Source organism: Thalassophryne amazonica, chromosome 17 (assembly GCF_902500255.1).
Source record: "Thalassophryne amazonica chromosome 17, fThaAma1.1, whole genome shotgun sequence".
NCBI lineage: Eukaryota > Metazoa > Chordata > Actinopteri > Batrachoidiformes > Batrachoididae > Thalassophryne > Thalassophryne amazonica.
Window position 1 is genome coordinate 15,139,124 of NC_047119.1, and position 22,498 is coordinate 15,161,621.

At 38.6% G+C, this 22,498-nt stretch overlaps 1 long non-coding RNA gene across 1 annotated transcript; it reads right to left on the reverse strand.

Moving 5' to 3' along the window:
* Positions 1-3,840: 3,840 nt before the first annotated feature.
* On the reverse strand, positions 3,841-17,892 carry LOC117529586. The gene is made up of 3 exons (XR_004566045.1): positions 17,813-17,892; positions 4,167-4,170; positions 3,841-3,851 (listed from the first exon to the last, which is right to left on the reverse strand). It is a non-coding gene; the product is annotated as an uncharacterized LOC117529586 (long non-coding RNA).
* Positions 17,893-22,498: the final 4,606 nt, after the last annotated feature.

The window sequence follows — 22,498 nt, forward strand, 5'->3', positions numbered from 1 at the left end:
CCTCATTGTGTGTATTTTTTAACCAGTAACCCTAACAAAATGCTGAGACAGGAGAGCTATCTCTACAGATCGTTTATTTAAAGCGACAGTGTGCAGGATTTACAGGTATTTATTTGCAACAATTGTATATAGCATTCATAACTATCTCTTCATGAAGGTATGTATTATTATTTTCAACAATGAATCATTGTGTTTTCATAAGCATGGGCCCCCATTTTGCAGCACCCATCCATTCTTTTCAAACTGACAATCATACATATTGCTTATCACAAGAGAAGACAAGTGTGAATGAATCCCCATTGCCAAAGAAGCAAAAATGTGAATGGGGAAAAAATATTTATTGCAATCTACAACCTCACCACTAGGTGATATTAAATCCTACACAATGTAGCTTTAATTTAATTCCCTTGAACATAACATTGAATGCCTGTTGAACATAAATCATCATTGCCACTGGATTTTCTAAACATGAACTCCAAAAATCACACAGAATCTGTCTTATTACTTCTATGTGCACCTGCTATGTTCAAAGTGTCCCTCAGGCACCTTTTTGGACCGGTTGTATAGTCTTTATTTTGGTAGCAAATTATTTCCATCATGCAAAACCTTTCTTTCTGTATTATATTGATTGATAGATGTTCCACTGTGATTGTCCACATTCTGTTAATTTTATCTCTTTAATGGAACATTTTTGTTGACCTTGAATGTGTTTTCAGTCATTTTCTGGAAAAAAAACTTGAAGAAAAAGAAACTTGGGGTCACTGACTTATTTAAGTTCAAAACCCGTTCTGTGAGTCCTGGATAGATTTTATCCCTTTTAGCATTGCCATGGTAACTGTTCAGTGTTCTATTCGAGTCTATTACCTGCTTTGGTAACAGCGTAGGACTTGGACAGCAAGCATGTAGATGAGTGGGTGAGTGAATCAGTCTATCCCAGCCAGCTTGTGCAGATAATCACTAAAATAATGGAATCGTCATATAACGCAACAAAATTAAAATGAGCACATAAGGACAAAATATAGTATGTGGTCAACTTCAATTCACCAGATGAATCCCAAAAGCAACTTTGTTTTGCCGATGTATTTTCACATAGATGTGTGTGTCCATCCTTCACATCAGCAACAGTTAACCCTCAAGTGACCGAGTGGGGTAATTATGGGATATATTTTTGTACACCATTTTTCTAATTTTAATCGGAAAACGTTTCCTGCCATGAATTTGTCAATCTATTTGTCCGACATGTTCAAAGAATTTTGCAAGGATCGGCTGATCCATGTGGCAAGTATAACCCAAAGTTGTGCAGGGTCACTTATGACACCAAATTGAAGATCTATGAGATTTTCAACATTATATCTTCAGATGCTATTGTAATTTACCAACTCTAATCATTATGTTTTACTATTTTGCAGGGAAGCATGGCCAACAGACCTAGAATAGTAAGATTAACAGCTGCACAAGCACTGAGACTGATTCTTGATACCCAGAGTGAGGATGAAAATGGCTCATGATGGTCAAAGGATAACTGATGGGTTCATTCAGATTTGTATTAAAGTACTGGCATATTCGCTAGTCACCAGTTCTTCTATATTTGATGTTAAATGGACTGCATTTATATAGTGCTTTTCCATCTGCATCAGACGCTCAAAGGGCTTTACAATAATGCCTCACATTGACCCCGATGTGAATACAAGGTATTCACTACCCAAGAGCCCTTAGTGATTTTTCAGTCAGGCTGGGATTTGAACAGAGGATCCTCTGGTCTCAAGCCCAATGCTTTAACCACTAGACCATCACCACTGGTCACTTGTTGGTTATGGGGCCTTTCACACTGAATACGTCAGATGCGACAAATGCGTCAAAAAAAAAAACAGTCTAAAAAGCATTATTTTCAATGAGACACGTTGCTTTTAGATGCGTCAGAAGTGTCGCGTCAAAAGCCGAGCTAAACCGACGCTTCTGACGGAAGCGTGCATTGCCGTGCTCATAAATCAATAAATGGTTCTTTAGAAACCTTTCATCTGTAAATTAAAACCACCTGTTATTTCAGATTAGCTAATTTCTTGTTTAACATAAGGAACCTCGGACATTTATTTTTAGACAAAATAACGTGGTAGATTATTTATATCTCATTTCAACCAGAAAAACAGACACTGTAAATAAATACAAATGTTTATTATAAATGCAACAGGAAATAATTTAACAATGACTGCAGTGTGATTGTAAAGTAGGATTTCTGTGACATAAACCCCATGATGAATTTTTTTTTTATGGTCATTTCAACTTGTAATTTTGCCAAAATACGTAATTGCCTTTAATGTTGTTATGAGGACAGAGTCATTTCTAAAATATAAATTTGAGCACAATAAGTGGAGAGATTCTACTTGTGCAAATGTCTTTTGACTTTGATTTGTGGACAGTTTTAATGATCTGTTCATTTATTGTTAAAATATAAAATGAAACAGCTTTTTTTAAAAATAATAAAATAGTTGCTGTTCAAAGAGCCTTTTATTTAGAAGCAGGTGATGTTCTGCTGGATTCTCGGGACCAGATGAAGGTCTCTTCTGCAGCTCTGAACTCTGGTGGTGTTGCTGAAGACACTTTTGTCCTATTTTGAAGAGCAGAGATGTTTTCTTTCGACTGGACTTCGTGGTGTTCAGCTCATCAATGGAAGTTTGGTTGTCTGCACAGCAAATGTTCCTGATTGGGACAAATAAAAATATTTCTTTAAATATAAAGAAACACTAAACAGTTTATATATAAAAAAGGAAAAAAAACGGGGAAAAACACGATGGAAAAAAAAACGCCCGAAAAAATAAGTTATTTAAAGTTGAGCTTTTGTGGTGTCTGAAAAAAGCTGTAGCTTTATTTGGTTAAAAATAAAAAAGACTGAACCATTTACAAAATTAAAGTGTTCACTCAGATCAACTGTGCTAAAAGGCTACGCTAACGTTAGCTGATCATTAAACCTTTACAGCAGTTCAGTAAATGTCACGTTTTATTTTTACATTATTCTCACCTCAGTAAAGCTGCAGAACTAAACTCTGTTGGGCAAACTGGGACTTTGCATATATCCAAAAAGTGGGAGATTTCGGACTGAGTGGGTCTGCTCCATCACCCCGGTTGCCTGCTTCGCTCTGCCAGTGATGATGCCTGAACTCCGGTTTCTCCGTGCAGGTCGGCCTGCTGTCACGGTTTGATCGATATCCCACCAAGTCGTTAGTCCTCCCTCGGTCGGCGTCACTCCGAAAGGTAGCTGAAAAAAGCTTCTCCCAGCAGGGTTTCAGGTTGTGGAAACAGCCAGAGTGTGACGTGGCAATCTCCGTCCCCTTGCCGCTTCCGAAGCGACGCGTCTCACGTCATGAGTCGGATGTATTAAAAATGCATCTTGACGAATTGGGACGCGTTGACAGATTGGCCTGAAGTATTCAGTGTGAAAGGCCTTTAAGGAGCAGGGTTAAGGTGATAATGATGATGAGATTTCCCTTATATATGATATCCAGTATAAAGGAAAATTCAAAGTGAAATGTCAATCATAACTGGAAAGTAAAAGCAGAACTGAAGAATAGATAGAACGTGTGACTGGGGATAGTTGCAAAACATTTCATCAGTACTACTTCAATGGCTGATCTGAAACTGCATGGAAACATTTAGATTCTTTCTTCTGGCAGTTAACTGGCAGATCACAACTGACATTCAGTGCATACCGCCACAAACTGCACAGGAGTGTGCAACGGGACTTAGAAGAGTATGGTTCTTATATTTAAAAATAAATAAAGCAAACTTTAATTAATCAAATTCTTCCTATTAATCCAGAGTCTCTCCGGAAGAAAAAACAGAGCCATAATACTTTGCTTTTCCATTCCTGCAAATTTTTATATTATATTATATTATATTATATATATATATATATATATATATATACACACACACACACACACACACACACACACACATATATACATACATACATACATACCAATTTATTTCATATAAATGTTGTGGTGTTGAACCAGTCCAGGTCCACTCTGGATAAAAAGACATGAATGCTGCATTACCCCAAGACACAATGAAGATCGGAGATAAAAGTGAGGCTGATCCTGGGAGAAATGACAAGGCAGGGATTCTGGTTATGCTTCTCTTCCTGAGCTGCCGCTCGCAGCATTAACTATTCTGTGTGTAGAGCTCATCCCCTCTGAGCCCAAATGATGTCAAGAACTGACACTTTAAGGGGGGAATAGTGTGTGAATGTAGAACACAGACATTATGTAAAGAAACATATTTCATTGTGGCTCAGAGAGCAGGTAGTACGCACAGCCACAGTACTGACAGCGCGGTGCAATGTTCGCACAGAAACATCTAACATGGAACCGAGGGCAACGTTATTCAGCTCTGGCAAATATGAAATCACACAAAAGTTAAAATAATGCGTGACCTGGATTAGGGATTCTTCACCTCTCTACCACACTCACCATTGCTTTACTTTGTATTTAAACTCATCTATTCATCCACCTCGACTCTCTGAAACTGCACTATTCCACCGGGCTCCTTCTCATTCACACACCTACTCAGTTTTGAGCGTGCCGACTTTCATTCCCCTTCTCTCCAGAGCACATCTCCACCTCTCCAGTCTCATCTCAACTCTCATTACAAATCAGTATGTCATCTGCAAACATTATAGTCCATGGAGAATACTGTTTGAGCTTGTCCATCAACTTGTCCATCACCAGTGCAAACAAGAAAGGGCCCAGAGCCAATCCTTGATGTAATTCCACCTCCACCATGAATGCATCTGTCATTCTTACTGTGCATTTTACCCATGTCACCCTGTCCTTCTGCATCTCCTGCACCACCCTCACATACGTCTCTGCTACTCCAGACTTCCTTGTACACTACCACATGTCTTCTCTTGGCACCCTGTCATAGGCTTTCTTGAAATCCACAAAACACACAATGTAACGCCTTCTGGCTTTCTCTATATTTCTCTGTCAGCAACCATTGCATTTGTAGTGTTCTTCAACATGAAACCGTATTGCTGCTCACAGATCTACACCTCTTTTTTCAGCCTAACTTCTGCTACTCTTTACCATAACTTCAAGCAGTGGCTCATCAACTTTATGCCTCAATAATTATTGCACCTCTGCACATCACCTTTGTTCTTAAAAGTCAAACCCTAGACACGTTTCTTTCTCTCCTCAGGCATGCTCTCACTTTCCAAGATTTTATTAAACAATCTGGTTAAAAACTCCACTGCTATCTCTCCTAAATATTTTCGTCTGTGACCTGCCTGTTTTATGTGGCAACATTTACACCAGGTCCCCTTCCTGATGCAACCCTCCTCATATATCTGGGCTCGGGACAGGTACTCAAAATGCACTGGCTGTACATCCCACACGGCTGAGGTTTGAGCAAATTTATGGTAAATGCCTTGTCTCCTTCTACCCTCCTCATTTATCTGGACTTGGCACGGGCACTCAGAATGTACTGGTTGTACACCCCATGTGGCTGAGTTCATTCGTTCTGAAACAAATTGTTTAAAAATTTTCTTGCAAACAACACAACTGACAAAGAGAAGCAGAAAATTCAGATGCTTAATAGCTAAAACCATGTTCTCACTTTCAAGGATATGCATCCTGGAGGAACACATCCTATAATCGTGACAAAGCAGCATGTGAAGATCACGTTTGCCCACAGATGGGTTGACATAATGCGCCAGATTTGTACATGCACAACGAACTGTAGCATAACCATAGTGTAACTTTAACACAACGTCAGCACTTGCCATGGTTAAAACAAGACCACGGCACAGTGACAGAATATCCCGGTTCATCATGGACACCCTCCTGGACCCTCTATTTAATCATACCCTGGTATGTTACCCTGGTAAATATGTAGGACTGCTTTTTTGCATTTACGCAATATCTCTAAAATTAGAAAGGTCTTGTCTCAGAGTGATGCTGAAAAACTAATTCATGCATTTATTTCCTCTAGGCTGGACTATTGTAATTCATTATTATCAGGTTGTCCTAAAAGTTCCCTGAAAAGCCTTCAGTTAATTCAAAATGCTGCAGCTAGAGTACTAACGGGGACTAGAAGGAGAGAGCATATCTCACCCATATTGGCCTCTCTTCATTGGCTTCCTGTTAATTCTAGAATAGAATTTAAAATTCTTCTTCTTACTTATAAGGTTTTGAATAATCAGGTCCCATCTTATCTTAGGGACCTCATAGTACCATATCACCCCAATAGAGCGCTTCGCTCTCAGACTGCAGGCTTACTTGTAGTTCCTAGGGTTTGTAAGAGTAGAATGGGAGGCAGAGCCTTCAGCTTTCAGGCTCCTCTCCTGTGGAACCAGCTCCCAATTCAGATCAGGGAGACAGACACCCTCTCTACTTGTAAGATTAGGCTTAAAACTTTCCTTTTTGCTAAAGCTTATTGTTAGGGCTGGATCAGGTGACCCTGAACCATCCCTTAGTTATGCTGCTATAGACTTAGACTGCTGGGGGGTTCCCATGATGCACTGAGTGTTTCTTTCTCTTTTTGCTCTGTATGCACCACTCTACATTTAATCATTAGTGATTGATCTCTGCTCCCCTCCACAGCATGTCTTTTTCCTGGTTCTCTCCCTCAGCCCCAACCAGTCCCAGCAGAAGACTGCCCCTCCCTGAGCCTGGTTCTGCTGGAGGTTTCTTCCTGTTAAAAGGGAGTTTTTTCCTTCCCACTGTCGCCAAGTGCTTGCTCACAGGGGGTTGTTTTGACCGTTGGGGTTTTTTTACGTAATTATTGTATGGCCTTGCCTTACAATATAAAGCGCCTTGGGGCAACTGTTTGTTGTGATTTGGCGCTATATAAATAAAATTGATTGATTGATTGGTATGATTAAATTAGATTAGACAGAACTTTACTGATCCCTTGGGAAGACTCCCTCAGGGAAATTGATGCTAATGCAGCATTGTATTGAAGCACACAGAGTATCAAAAGGGGAAAAAAAAGAAAAACAGTTTGCAAAGATAAATATAAATATACAATATAAATACCAGACATACTGACCAATACTGGTTTACTGGCTACTCGTGTTCCTCTTATTCTCATTCCAGACCCCTGTCTTACTGTTACTCCCCCTGAGTGAGACGTTATACTGTGAGCTATCTGTGAACATGAGAATGTGGCTTATCAATTCTTTAATAAGATTAGAGTTGTAAAAAAGTGAATTGTCCTTTAGGACAGCACACTGCATTATAAATCAAGGTGAGAAAGGCCTTGAAATATACTGATGAGTCCACAAATTATGTTTACTTTTTCCAAAGCAGAAAGTAGGATTTTATCAATAATATATGAATTTTTTTTAAAATATTTTCTGTTTTCATCAACAGCTTAAATATGTATCAATGTGACAAAAATCAATGAATGCAGAGTTACTGGAATGACGCAGACTTTTAAAAGTCCACCTGTTACCATCAAAGTGTCGTGCTGTCCATATTCCAACTGTGAAAACTTGTCAGTATGCGTTAATAATTTATGCACTGCAGTTAGAAAAATCAGGAGACAACCACCTGTATGTGGATGCAACAGCCGTCAGTGGGCTGAGGCACGATGACGAGTGGCGTCTTGTGCACGAATCTCATTTCCATTAAGCAGAAGACAGTTTTCTGTGCTTCACAGAGTACCACAGTGAAAAACCATATATAATAAAGCCTTTACATATTACTGTGATAAACAGATATTTTATGTAAAGTATCTACAACCTACAATAACAGCAACATTGATTACAAATAAAATCTGAAATAATGTTGAATTATAATCTAGATTATGCTTTTGCTTTTTGTTTAATCCCGCGTCCTCCTCCGTTCCAGCTGGTTATGTTTCTTCATTTGTCGCGGTGAGGTTTCTGTCTGACGCATCCCAGGGTGTGCTAAAGGAGCATGTGAACACACTTTGATGTAAGAAGTGAATTAGCGAAGTGCCCCAACACAGTGTTCCCTGCAGACAGATTAAATCTGTGACACAGTGACACAATCAACGCAACCATAATCAGGAATTGTTATGATAAGTTTATCTTTAAGATGCATTTCACTTTACACGTAGAGGTACCAGCCTTTGTCAGGGTGAAGAGTAGTTACTATAGGCTGTATCATACGCCGACTGACAGAAAAAAGGATTAGTTGCATATTTAAATATTTTGTCCACTGGCAAATTTGTCAGTCTCCTGTGGAGTTGGGGCGCTAACAGACAGATGACGTTATACCCAATGACTGATCACTGGCAAATCTGGCCTTGCCTAGAAAGTTCCAGGACTCACCTTCATATGTGTCAGGGCTCTCCCTAAGCAATGGAACAATGATGTTACACCATCATGTTATATGTCAGCACCATCATGTAGATTTTCAAATTAATTAATTTATGTTTTCACATTGTTACGGGTTTCGTAGCTTTCCCAGACCGTGCACACCGGTGGTCGGTGAAATGGTTAGTCAATGAGCGGGACCATGTGTGCAGCCTGTGAAAAACTGGGCTGTGGAGTGCAGCTTTTCTGCAAAAACCTGACCTCTAGCTAGGGAGGGCTGTTATTTCAAAAAATTTTGAAATCTATAAATTTTTGCATGGAATATTGAAATATACATGGAATAAACCATAACAGTATAATTTTTGGGTCATTTGGTTCCAAAAACCCATATGGACGGAGCGTTTGAAAATTTCAAGTAACGCCATGTGTCGTATATGTGCTGTTGACGTAAACAAAACACTCTGTCGCTTATAATTAGTTCATTGTGGCCATGTCATTCTTTACATGTGATGATTATACTCAACTGATGTTCCTGAAATAAAATCTACCACCCCTGGCAATAATTATGGAATCACCGGCCTCGGAGGATGTTTATTCAGTTGTTTAATTTTGTAGAAAAAAAGCAGATCACAGACATGACACAAAACTAAAGTCATTTCAAATGGCAACTTTCTGGCTTTAAGAAACACTATAAGAAATCAAGAAAAAAAAATTGTGGCAGTCAGTAACGGTTACTTTTTTAGACCAAGCAGAGGGAAAAAAATTTGGATTCACTCAATTCTGAGGAATAAATTATGGAATCACTCTGTAAATTTTCATCCCCAAAACTAACACCTGCATCAAATCAGATCTGCTCGTTAGTCTGCATCTAAAAAGGAGTGATCACACCTTGGAGAACTGTTGCACCAAGTGGACTGACATGAATCATGGCTCCAACACGAGAGATGTCAATTGAAACAAAGGAGAGGATTATCAAACTCTTAAAAGAGAGTAAATCATCACGCAGTGTTGCAAAAGATGTTGGTTGTTCACAGTCAGCTGTGTCTAAACTCTGGACCAAATACAAACAACATGGGAAGGTTGTTAAAGGCAAACATACTGGTAGACCAAGGAAGACATCAAAGCGTCAAGACAGAAAACTTAAAGCAATATGTCTCAAAAATCGAAAATGCACAACAAAACAAATGAGGAACGAATGGGAGGAAACTGGAGTCAACATCTGTGACCGAATTGTAAGAAACCGCCTAAAGGAAATGGGATTTACATACAGAAAAGCTCAACGAAAGCCATCATTAACACCTAAACAGAAAAAAACAAGGTTACAATGGGCTAAGGAAAAGCAATCATGGACTGTGGATGACTGGATGAAAGTCATATTCAGTGATGAATCTTGAATCTGCATTGGGCCAGGTGATGATGCTGCAACTTGTGTTTGGTGCCGTTCCAATGAGATTTATAAAGATGACTGCCTGAAGAGAACATGTAAATTTCCACAGTCATTGATGATATGGGGCTGCATGTCAGGTAAAGGCACTGGGGAGATGACTGTCATTACATCATCAATAAATGCACAAGTTTACGTTGATATTTTGCACACTTTTCTTATCCCATCAATTGAAAGGATGTTTGGGGATGATGAAATAATTTTTCAAGATGATAATGCATCTTGCCATAGAGCAAAAACTGTGAAAACATTCCTTGCAAAAAGACACATAGGGTCAATGTCATGGCCTGCAAATAGTCCGGATCTTAATCCAATTGAAAATCTTTGGTGGAAGTTGAAGAAAATGGTCCATGACAAGGCTCCAACCTGCAAAGCTGATCTGGCAACAGCAATCAGAGAAAGTTGGAGCCAGATTGATGAAGAGTACTGTTTGTCACTCATTAAGTCCATGCCTCAGAGACTGCAAGCTGTTATAAAAGCCAGAGGTGGTGCAACAAAATACTAGTGATGTGTTGGAGCGTTCTTTTGTTTTTCATGATTCCATAATTTTTTCCTCAGAATTGAGTGATTCCATATTTTTTTTTCCCTCTGCTTGGTCTAAAAAAGTAACCGTTACTGACTGCCACAATTTTTTTTTCCTGATTTCTTATAGTGTTTCTTAAAGCCAGAAAGTTGCCATTTGAAATGACTTTAGTTTTGTGTCATGTCTGTGATCTGCTTTTTTTCTACAAAATTAAACAACTGAATGAACATCCTCCGAGGCCGGTGCTTAGATAATTTTTGCCAGGGGTTGTATTTCCACAGAGATCTGCACTGAGCAGAAGGATTTTCCCAGTTTACAGACAAATATGCTGCATTTGAACAGTTTGTCAACCTGAAAGCATGTCGTCATGTTTCCTCACTCAAACAACTCCGCTGCATTACCTTGCTGAGAGACTGAGACAGAGAGAGACGGGCTGTCTATTTCTTCAAGACATGCATCTGCAGTCCATGTTGTCGCATTGGTCCTTTCTCTGCTTGTGCTGGAGCTTTGGCCAATCAGAAGCCCAGAATGAACTGTCTGACATCCGCAGGAAAAATAAAAGACCAGTAAAGGATGAAGCAGCAAACAATCATGTAAGCAGTGTGAAAGCTCGCCACCTGATCGCCGCTCTAGTGTTAATTTCGTTACATGAAATTAAATATATTCATCAAGGACCATTTTTCATGACTAAGACAAGACAATGACAAGACTTTGTCAGTATTTTAGATTATATTAACATGCATTGCTGTTGATGAGAAAAGGTGAGACTAAAATGACTTGCATGAAATAAAAACAAATAAAATCTTTGTTATAATTTTCATCTACAAGGGCTTATTTCAGGTTAGTATGCTGCCGTCGCCACCTAGGTAGGCAGCTCTATTTCCTGTACTACTGCTGCCACCTTGCAGCTGTAACATGAAACTACATTGTTTTTTGTTTAATTGTCAATTAAATTGTTGATTTAATTGACTAAAATGCCTTGATTGAAATCAGTCTAAAATACATTCAGTTCTCTTGACTACAAGAGTAAAATAACCACACTTTTAGTTGACTAAAACATGACTAAATAAAAAAAATGCTATGTGAATGACTAAATAGTACTAAAACTAGAAAGGACATTTGACACAAGACTAAGATGAAATAAAAAAAATAAAAAAAAAACAGGTGACAAAATTAACAACTCTGTTCAAAGTTTTGAACAAGCACAAAACCTTCTGATGAACTTGGCAGACATCAGCTGGCAAGGAACTTTTTTTGCGGATGGGAAAAGGATCGTTGTCAGACAAAAATGAACACAAATGTATTGAATCAGTTCCTCATATGTTTTCATGATCAGTGTGATGGGGTTTAGGTTTTAAGTGTTTTGGGGGAACAAATTAAGTACACAGTTGGAATCAGTGGATCAACGTAGTGGTTTTATGCTATAAATAAACAGCAGCCCTCAGAGTGCTCTTGTTCAGTCATTTACAACTGCTGTATGATTGTGCAAAAACAATCAAAGCTTGTGCTGTTTCCTGAGTGTTAAGATATAAGCTTCGCAATATGGAACTTATGTTCCATAATGTGGTGGATCTAGCAACATGGGGCAGAGGTTTCATTCGGTTTTTAAGCTTTGGAATGCACTCTAAGGGGTGCTGAGCCAGTTGTACATAGAAAAATCTATTTCAAACAACGTCAGGGATCCAGGAGTTTTGAGTTTTAAAAAGATGTGAATGTCTAAATATAATTGCACACTTCATTTCAATGAGGATTAAAGTCTTTGTCAGTGACTAAAGATGACAGAAGTAGGCTTCACTTTTTTTTTTTTTTTTTGGAAAGGCAAATACCTCCTGCAACACTTCTGTGAGTTCTCTTAGTGCCTTAAAATCACAGTGTGCTGTTTGTGTTGACTGTCCTTCACTCATTCTATGACCCTAAATGTGTTCTAAGCCATTTTTAAATCGGGACATGTGAAATATGCCTTAGATGTGATCAATTTATTGATACAGCACCAAGTGTTACCCTATGCACACGTAAGGTCAGGACCTTAGGGGAAGGCGGGGTAAGTTGAGCCACCACCACCCAGTCAGTTATGAATCAGTCAGTCAGATCAGTGGTGCCATCTATAGATGACCAACAGCATTACTCCAACTGCTTTGATAGAATGGGAGAGTATACTGAATTACTGACCCAATTAAACTCAATATCCAAATGATAAAGCTGTCATTTATAAGCAAGATATTGTGCCTTATTTGCCACAATGTGACTGCTGGCATTTCTGGGTGCATTTGGGACATTTGTGTTTAATCTCCTCCACCAATGAAGTTGGAGGAGATTATGTTTTCGCCATTATTTGTTTGTTTGTTGGTGAACAACTTGGCGCTCGCAATTTTTCATATATTGTTATGGAATTTTTACTGAAGATTCACATCCTGATAGGCATGAACTGATTCAATTTTCAAGGTCATATGTCAAAAGACAAAGTCAAGAAAAATCCCTATCTTTAACATTCATTGGATTTTTAAATCTTCATAACTCTGTTAGAAAAGACCCCATTTCTTTCATATTTGACAGCATTATGTAGGATGGTATCCTTTATCGACTGACAATGTTTGATCTGGATCTGATCCAGATTTGGTGGTCATTTAAATTTAACATTGAAAACCTTATTTAATGTATATTTTACATAATATCTTAAACATGACCCAATCACTCTCATATTTAAAAGTGAGGTGCAGACTGGCACTCAATGTCACCTGACAAAGTTTGATCCAGATCTAATCCAGATTACAGATTTGGCGGCCATTTAAATTTAACATTGAAAACCTTGTTTAATGTATATTTATGTCATATCTTAATCAAACATGCCCCAATCACTCTCATATTTAAAAGTGAGGTGCAGACTGGCACTCACTGTCACCTAACAAAGTTTGATCCAGATCTAATCCAGATTACAGATTTGGCAGCCATTTAAATTTAACATTGAAAACCTTGTTTAATCTATATTTATGTCATATCTTAATCAAACATGCCCCAATCACTCATCTTTGAAAGTGACGTGCAGACTGGCACTCACTATCACCTGACAAAGTTTTGATCCAGATCTAATCCAGATTACAGATTTGGTGGCCATTTGAATTTAACACTGAAAACCTTATTTAATGTATATTTTACATCATATCTTAATCAAACATGCCCCAATCACGCTCATATTTGAAAGCGAGGTGCAGACTGGCACTCACTATCCCCTGACAGAGTTTGATCTGGCTCTAATCCGGATTGTGGATTTTGTGGACATTTGAATTTAATATTTTACAGCCCATCTGGTGTACATGTTGCATTGTATCTCGATCAAAAGTGCCTCAATTACTCATTTTTCTGTTATGGATTTACCAACACCAAAATTGGATGGAGGTTCCAGTTTTATGCCTGTTAGCACAGGCACCCTCCTAATGACAGGGTAGCTGTAGGGTAACATTAGGAGGGTGCTAACTAGAGTACAATAGGTGCTAATTCGAGCAATTGTTTAATCACTAGCTAATAGCAGTCTGCCTCTCAGTAGGAGGGGTCTGGTTTTAATACTCCAGTTTTTGTGGCTTCTGTTATTCTTCTGTACAAGAGTCAAGAGAGACATCAGACTACCAGAGCCAGTCCAGATGTCAGCAAATCTATGCTTGAACCCACTCTGCATTCTACAAACATTACAAAGATATGGCTGCAGGAGAGCAGGGTACGGATACTGGACTGGCCTGCTCGCTTAGTATAGCTTCAGTAACAAGTGTGAGAAGGAATAACAACATTACAAAGTGGTACATGCATTTGTGTCCCAACTTTTTTGGAGCGTGTTGCAGCACTGTATTCGCTTGCAAGTTAACAAATGAAATGAAGTTGACCACACAAAACATAAAATATTTTTTGTTCCTGTAACAAAATACAAGTAAAAATAAAAGATTTTTTTTTTTCCTCCATTTTGTAATTTCCATACAGTCACAAGTTTTTTTCTGATTTGGGGTTGTGATTTCAAACATTATATTGCATAAAAACACCAACACCCAAATGTTGAAATACAGTGGCATCATTTTTTTTTTAATTGCTACCAAATGCAAACAGTGCACCAAAAACTATGATCACATTATAGCCAGCCGAAATTAAGGGTAAAATCTTTTCTCGAAAACAACTAAACCTTCTGCACAGGCAAAAAATAATAAGACACATACAACAAAATTAGATGAAATCACAAATTGAAATTCACAAAAACACAAGTTCAGTTTTTCATTGTCCATCTGTTTAAAGCCGGCCTTCCGTTGGTGGTTTCTGGTCTCGACTGATGTCCCAATCTGAGAAATGAGGAAACTGGCAGTCTAAAGTTGTGTATCCTATTATAGACCAGGTTAGTGAGTGACACTGAATGCAACCCTCTGACACAGGAGCAACCAGACTTGCTCGCAATGGTATGTGCAGTGTACATGGTAATGTCTGTGGTTATAACAAGTTGTTAATCCAAACTCAAAATGTATCTGTTAACATCTGAAAACTGTCTTCTGCTGAAGAGCATGGCGAACATTTCATGGGATTATGGATGTATATTGTATTTCTAGAGGAGAATTAAAGAGGTCAGAGAGCAGTGACTATATGAACTATTCACCTTGGACACAAACTGACCCTTGCGCCTGATCAGTGCCCGTTCCGGTCAACGAATAAATAAATAATTCTCTCCCAGGCAGTTATCATGAATGGAGAAACTACCAGGCTGTAAAGATGTTTATTTTGGCTGCAAAGCTGGACAATTTAACATGGGCTCCTATGGAGAGTGGCTTCAAGTGGCCATTCAAGGAGCTGCAAGATGTGGAAGTACCGTCTTGGCTTCATTTTTCTGCACGGGAGGATGGGACTTGGTTGACTTGCACACTATGTGGGAAAGAAGCCAACTCAAAGTGGGAGTGGCAAGCAAGCAGAAGCCCCTTAAAGCAACAGTCACACACACAGTCATTTCTTTGGGACCTAAACATGGCCATTTTGGAAAATTCACCCCCCAACCCATCCCCATGTGCAGAAATAATTCTTTGGAAATTTATATTTTCCTACCACATGCACTGTGCCACTTGTGTCTGTGTGCTTCTGTGCCGCATGTAACCCTCAAAATATCTGTGCCCCAGGTGGAAAAAAAAAATAAGAAAGCTCTGTCAATTCACAGAGCTGTCAAGATTGAGCAAACTACTGGCGCTGACATCACAACTCCAAATACCAGTTGTAAAATTTAGAGCTCAGATATCTGCTCCGGTAGGAGCGGCACAGAACTACAGTATCATAAAGATGTGAGACAGTCGTGTCTGTGGCCTCCAGCTCGTGGATGCGAGTTGTTCACAGTGAGAGAAATATCTTCTAATATGCTCTGACAGTCTCAGTCCAATGTTTTTGCATTTTTAAAGAATACCGAGCTGGTCTGTGTCAAAAAAAAAAAAAAAAAGATGGAGTTGGGGTTTCTTTTCCTTCTTTCACAAAATTATTCAGTATAATGATCTGCAAAGCTTGTCAGGATGTCAGCCCGCATCCACAATGAAGCTGGTTTTGGAGCACTGTCGTTAATTTTAGCACAATATAATTCACACATCAGTAGCAGATTTCCTGAAAACCATCCTCACCTATATGGGAAATTAGTGTGCATTTGCATTTTCTTTTTTTATTTACAGCAATAGGCAACACAGATCAGGGAAAGACTTGAGAACACTTAAAGAAACCCTTTCCTTTAAAGTTGTCTGACAAGACGCCAGCAAGAGAGTGTGGAACAACCGACCTGATCAAACTTTCATCAAATGAGGAAGACGCTTTCAGACAAGCACGGTATGGAGTTGTGGGTAAGTGAAAGCGCAAGCTGTGCACGAGTCATGAAGAGGATCTGAGCTAATTGGATGACAAGAGTCAGTCAGCGGCAGAATCTTTTCTGAAACAACATATTTTATGGGATTTACTGTTTCAAGGATATTATAAAAGTATTGAATCATTTTCAAAAGGAATCCTTTTATTGGGGGCCCTATCTTGACAACTGAGGGCAAGTACCATAAAAGCCATGTAGTCCATCAGCCACTCATCGGTTTTGACCAAATCGGTACCATTTAAAAGGGAATAAACAACACTTTGAATCCAGCCTCAGTGTATCATGGCCTACCCAAAAATGCATGATAGCCATCCTAGGGTGGTAGCTCTAGCCAGGTAGGGGTCAGTGAAGAATTACATCCATCCATCCATTTTCTTCCGCTTTATCCGGAGTCGGGTTGCAGGGGCAGCAGCTCAAGCAAAGCCGCCCAGACCTCCCGATCCACACACACCTCCCCCAGCTCCTCCAGGGGAACCCCAAGGCGTTCCCAAGCCAGCCGAGAGATGTAGTCCCTCCAGCGTGTCCTGGGTCTTCCCCGGGGCCTCTACAAATGCTCCAATCATGCTGAAAAGTATATCGCATTACTTGTCTGATCATAACAATTCCAAAAAGGTATAGTTTGGACTATCTGTGATGGATGGTCTGGAGTTATGGGTAAAAAAAAGCAAAAATGGTGACAAAGGTCAATTTCAGTTTGTATAGGGGTCAAAAGTTAAAGTTGCTAAAATTCATTAAAAACATGATGCAAATTATTGTTTTGGTTAATAGGGTTCTTATAAGGAATAGTTTGCACCATCTGTCATGCTTTGTTATGTTACAGGGTAACATATGTCACATGTCATAGAATCCAACAGACGTAGACCTTGTTTGACCTTTACCTTGGAGACCAAACATTCAACACAGTCAAAACTATTCCATTTATTAATCCTTTTATTTCAACCAATAATTTGCATCATTTTGTACTGAAATTGGAGCAACTTTAACTTTTGACCCCTGTACAAACTGAAACTGACCTTTGTCACCATTTTTTGCTGTTTTTACCCCATAACTCCAAAACATTCCATCACAGATAGTCCAAACTATACCTTTTTGGAATCGTTATGACCAGACAAGTAATGTGATAGTTGTCAACATGACTGGAGCATTTTTAAAGTTTGACCTCTGTGTAATTCTTCACTGACCCCTACCTGGCTACAGCTACCACCATGGGATGGCTATCATACAGTTTTGTGTAGGCCATGATACACTGAGGCTGGATTCAAAGTGTTGTTTATTCCTCTTAACTGGTACCAAAAACCTGCTTGGCTCATGGACTAATGGGTTTTTTTTTTACCTTTGCCAACAAATTTGGGTGGAGGTTATGTTTTCACCCGTGTTTGTTTGTGAACAGCCTGTAACTCACAATTTTTCATATAATTCACTCATCTTCAACCGCTTACTCTAATTCAGGGTCATAGGGAGCTGGAGCCTATCCCAGCAGTACAATTTTTGATATATCGTGATAATTTTTACAGGTAGAAGAAGAAAAATGTTTGAGCCAGTTTTGAATTTGAACACACAGGCTCCGTGTTATATTGGTGAGTAAACGACTGTTTTCTGATGTCTAAATTTATCTTCCTTAAACTCAGACTGATAGCAAATGTCTACAACTTGTTATAAATGTAATTAAAAATATAAAATACAGCTTCCTGATTGGTGTAGAGGAGGAACTTCATAAAAAGAAGACCCAATAGTTCAGCTACAATTTGCCAGAAAGTACAACTGAGATGCAAACCTAGATTTGATGTTTTCATGAAAGACATTTTTATATTTTATAAGCAAAAAAAAAGTCCAAGACATATTCAGTGACTTGGAAATGTTCATGTTTCCATCCCATAACTTGTCTGAAGAAAACTGGCAATAAAACTGATTATTATTTACAGGTTTTATCAAGTTTGATAATAGTTTGAGGAATATAATTTTAGAAATTTTTGCATTTCTTGTATTTGAAATAGCATAAACAAATTAAAATGTGTGAAATACCACGTGTTCCAATACTTTTGGAAGGCAATGTATCTTAACCTTATGATGAGTGCAAAATGAGTGTGGTATTATTACTAGTTTGTTTATGAATGTTTAATTTTCACTGTTGCTGCACTTTGTGTGAAATCATAGTCATATTGTATATCATATTGATATGACAATATTGAGATATGATAATTTGGCCATATTGTACAGCCCTACTGTCAACTAGCTGAATATTATCAGTTATCAAGTTGTTCACCAATGAATATGGCTTTATACACCCTGAAGAAAACCACTGGTAAAACAACTTGATAATGATTTTATGATATACCTATAAATGATAAATGTTGTATGGTTTTCTGAAGGGTGTAAAAAGCCATATTCATCGGTGAACAACTTGATAATGATTTTATGATATACAGTGGTCCCTCGTTTATCGCGGGAGTTATGTTCTAAAAATAACCCGCAAGAGGCAAAATCTGTGAAGTAGTCAGCGTTATTTTTTTACAATTATTATAGATGTTTTAAGGCTGTAAAACCCGTCACTACACACTTTATACACTTTTCTCAAACAGGCATTAACATTTTCTCACTTTTCTCTCTTGTGTAAACACTCAAAGTTCAAACCTTAGTAGAAAAAAATAGAATGTTTTCCTATAAATAATTATGATGGCTTTTAGAACTAACGAATTTAATTTTAACAATCAACCTACGACGTTGGACACGTAAGAAATTATTAATAGTGACTCACCAGTATTTCACAGTTCCTCTGACCGCGCCTCTTCGTCGTGGCGCCGCGCCGCTGTCTGAATTGGCTGATTACTCGGGTGGTATGAAAATTATTTCCCGTCCGCGAAAAGGGTGTATTGCTATTTATTCTTTAGTGTTTTATCCAATCATATTGGCGTATCATTTATAGGTATATGATAATAGTTTGAATATTAATTTACATCTACATAAAAACAATGCTTAAGAGGGCTGTACTAGGGGGGTCTGAAAGGCAAAAAAGAAAAATGCTTAAAAAGGCAGGAGGGGTCTTAGGTTTTAGTCATGCTAATGCTCTTCTGAAGCATTTGCTCAACAAAAAAAAAAAAAAAAGGTCTGAAGGACCTAAATGACATGGTGAGATGCTGAAGCGCTTCACTCATTCATGTCTTTGAACCAGGTGTAATACTGGGAGCTTTGTGTTTGAATGTTTCCAAAACAAAGACTAATTTAATTTACTGTCCCTATCAAGACATAGTGGAAATTTCATGATCATTTCAAGATACTGACTAAATGCTTAGCTATTTTCAAACTTTTCATAATGTTGCATTTATCATATTTAGATGTCAAATTTTGGAAATTGTATAAGTTGTATCTATGTATAAGTTAAGTTAAGTTGTATAAGTCAGCTGTTGTAAAATTCACTCCGATAGCAGACAGGAGTGTCGTACCATCATCAGACTGTCAGCGGGATTCCCGCGAGTTTAGTGAACATAATATCAATCGCATCAATGAGAAAGACACCCTGAGCTGTTACATTTGGACATTAATCAAAACACTTCAAATGCTGTGTGTGTGTGTGTGTGTGTATCAGAAGGAGGGAAGTGAACTCTGCCACTTTCTACTGCATCCTGCCAGAGGGGCTTCAATGACTGGAGGCTCAGACTCCTAATTAAGATATTGTCAAAGCTCCTCTTCATTATCCTCAAGGGCCCAGGCACTGAACACTTCACATCTGGGTAACAAGTAGTTGGCACACTCATAAAGAGCAAATGTGGTATATAATGTAATATTCTCTCACAAGATCTTCGCTCCTTCTTTTTACATTTTTCTAGATGTTGCAAAAAGCCTCTAAATCAATCATTTGTTAGCTACGTCAAGGAGGTCATATTTTCAATTTTCTGCCTATCTGTGTGTTTATTTATATCTCTGAAGGCCTTTCAATGAAAATTGATGGAGAGAGAGGTCTTGGGTCTAGGAAGACATGGTTCAAATTTGGTGCACATCCAAAATAAGGGATGGATGTTGCTTAAGCTTTTATATTTAACCCTGATATCTTTGATTCTCATTCTGACTTTAATCTTTGATCTGACTCTGTTGTTTGAGATTATCGGATCAAAGCAATCATCATTCAGGATCTAAATTCAACAATCAGGCTCACATGCACACTCATCTTCAACCGCTTAGTCCAATTAAGGGTCGCGGGGGGCTGGAACTTATCCTAGCAGTCATAGAGCACGAGGCGGGGTTCACCCAGGACAGGACACCAGTCTGTCACAGGGTCACATGTAAACAAACAAACACATTCACACCCCCACCCACACCTACGGACAATTTTTAAAAGTTTCCAATCCACCTAACCTACGTGTCTTTGGATGTGGGAGGAAGCCGGAGCACCCAGAGAGAACCCACGCAAACACGGGGAGAACACTTCAAACTCCACACAGAAAGGCCACAGGTGGGAATCGAACCCATGACCTTCTTGCTGTGAGGCAACAGTGCTAACCACTAAGCCACCATGCTGCCCAAATCAGGATCATAACACTGTAATCAGAATCAAATGTCCACAGTCAGGGACAAAAGTCAGTGATCAGTTTCAAATTTGAGGATTAAAGCTGAATGATCAGGATTCAAATTTAGCATCTACATTCAGCAATAAGGATCAAAGATCAGGAACATGACCAAAGATGGATGATCAGGATCTCATATCAGAATCAAACATCAATCAGTCAGAAGGACAGTAAGACACATGGTTGTTGCACGGGTACCGTGCATCAAACGTACTACATGATTACTCCACACCTGCTATTTGTACGGCCCACAAGAGACACACACACACACACACACACACAGGCAATGACTGAGGGTGTTGGGCCGCTATAGCCAGATGATAGAACCTGGTGAAAGACACAAAGTGATACTGGCTTTGCTGACATATTAGTCAGGAGTGATTGTTACGTGTGGACCACCTGCGTCACATGTACCCCTGGGTTATGGGTGTGGTCATTTGCAAGTCTCACACACACTCCACAAACAGTGCACACTCACTGTTCACATGCCTCAGACATGAGATTACCACAGGCTGACAATGAAATATTCCCAACACCTCGTGTACGACAGCAATACAGCCTGTACATTCGGCCTGAAACAAACAAGCAAAAAAAATGTTGAGAGAGATTTTGTCATACCACTGTTATCATCGTGCTTGTTCACAGGGTGGGCAAGCTATAGACCATACTTGTGTAACACTTTGAAGTAACTTTGACTATGATTTGCACTGTATAAATACAGTGAATTGACTTGAATTGATTCTTTTGGACATTCATTATTAATAGGGAGAGGTGTTATTTCAAAAATTTTTGAAATCTATAAATTTTTGCATGGAATACGGAAATATACATGGAATAAACCATAACCGTATAATTTTTGGGTCATTTGGTTCCAAAAACCCATATGGACGGAGCGTTTGAAAATTTCCCGTAATGCGTGTGTCGTATATGTGCTGTTGACGTAGAAAACCACTCTGTTGCTTATAATTAGTTCATTGTGGCCATGTCATTCTTTACATGTGATGATTATACTCAACTGATGTTCCTGAAATAAAAACTACATAGATTTTGTTTGTTACAGTTGATCGTAACATATGTACTGAAATTAGGTTTTTTACTCTTAAAAAACACAAGATAGGCTTATTGTTACTATAGAAGTTGAATACAAACTTGGGGTCAAGCAACATTTGGAGCTAAAGTTCAAGTCTCTAGGTGCAGCGGTTCTCAAGATATGACATTTTCACTGATATTTTTGGTGATTTTTAAACCCGATATCTTCACTGGCTCCGTCCATATGGGTTTTTGGAACCAAATGACCCAAAATTTATCCTGCTACAGTTTATTCCGTGTATATTGCCATATTCCATGCAAACATTTATAGATTTCCAATTTTTTTGAAATAACACCCCTCCCCACTATTAATGTGTGTGTAATATTTTATAATTGATTGATTTGGTTGCTTATTTATTTATTTTATTGGGGGGGCAGTAATGATATGCCACCCCGCCTTTCACCCAATGACCGCTGGTATAAGATCCAGCTCCTCCATTACCCTTAAATGAAGTAAGGAGGTATAGAAAATGAATGAATGAATAATATAATAGCAAGTAACATGTTAAAACTCTTTGAGGAATTATGTAATACACAGCTTTACTGAAAAAAAAAGGTAGTTCAACATGTCGAAACAGCCTTCATGAAAATCTTATTTGCTGGAGAGACCCGTCATAAAGACAACGAAGAATTAGTTAATAACAACCTTTCTTCCATTCTATGGACATCCTATCCTTTGTTTGAAATTTGCACATTTATTTTACTATCTTGAGTCTTTTTTTTATTTTTTTTATGCAAGGACATGGGG